Genomic DNA, 1,358 nt, shown 5'->3' with positions numbered 1-1,358 from the left:
AGGGGTAGACTGGGGAGGAAGTGACACACCCAGAGTTGGAGGGGGAACTTGGGGGGGTGATATGTGTGTGTGTGTGTGTGCGCGCGCAGGGGGGAAGGGAAAGTAACTAGAAGATAGCATAATGATGCAGGACCCAAGGCGAATGGACAGCAAAAAGATGGAATGGTCAAGGAGAAGTTGAGTGATAATATTGGTTGGTAGTCATTGTAGAGGGTAGAGAGACTAGGAGATGGAAGAATGAAGTGATGAAGATAGAAACCTAGGATAAAATTGGAAAAGACATAATGGGAAATGATGAAGATGGAAGGTGGAAACAAGAGGGTTGGAGGGACCAAGTTCGGAAAAGTAAATGATAGAGGAGCAAGAGAATAGGAATAAGATGGGGAGTATAGATTTATACGAAAAGGGGTACAGACTGAATGAGGATATCAAGCCCGGTACTGAGTGCACTGTCAGACAGGATCCAGAGCCAAGAGAAACTTCACAAGGGCAGATAGATGGCTAGAGCAGCAGGCTTGGATGCAGGACCCCAGTTCAAATCTAACCTCAGACACATACTCATCTGTGTGATCCTGGGCAAGTCATTTAACCCAGATTGCCTACTATACTCTTCCCAGCAATAGAGCAAAGGCAATTCTAAAAGATTTGTATCCTGGAAAAGAACTATGGATCCTGAATGCAGATCAAAGCATATTATTTTCACCTTTTTTTTTTTTTTGCGTTTTCCTTCTCATCATTTTTCCCTTTTTGTTCTGATTCTTATTTCACAGTGTGACCAATATGGATATATGTGTAACACCACTGAACATGTATAACCTATATCAGATTACTTCCTATCCTTGGGTGGTGGGAGGGGAAGGGCAGGAAGGAGAAAACTTTACAAAAATGAATATTGAAAGTTATTTCTGGGGCAGCTTAGGCAATGCAGTGGATAGAATACCAGCCTTGGAGTTGGGAGGACCTGAGTTCAAATCTAGCCCCAAACAATTACTACTTGGCTGTGTGATCTTAGCAAGTCACTTAACCCGCATTGCTCGAACAAAACAACTAAAAAAAAAAGAAAATTATCGAGGTAGCTAGGTGGCACAGTGGACAGAGCACTGGCCCTGGAGTCAGGAGTACCTGAGTTCAAATCCAGCCTCAGACACTTACTAATTACCTAGCTGTATGGCCTTGGGCAAGTCACTTAACCCCATTGCCTTAAATTAAAAAAAATACTTTCCAAATACTAAAAAAAAACTATTAGGGTTGGGAAATGTATTGTGACTCTGCCTGAATCCTTCCCTTTTCCCATCCTAAAGATATTATATAGGGAAGGAAACAAAGAGGTGCCCCTACTCTGGTTTGAGGAGGCTACC

Source organism: Macrotis lagotis, chromosome 2 (genome assembly GCF_037893015.1).
Source record: "Macrotis lagotis isolate mMagLag1 chromosome 2, bilby.v1.9.chrom.fasta, whole genome shotgun sequence".
In the NCBI taxonomy this organism is placed as follows: domain Eukaryota; kingdom Metazoa; phylum Chordata; class Mammalia; order Peramelemorphia; family Peramelidae; genus Macrotis; species Macrotis lagotis.
This window is presented reverse-complemented; position numbering follows the sequence as displayed.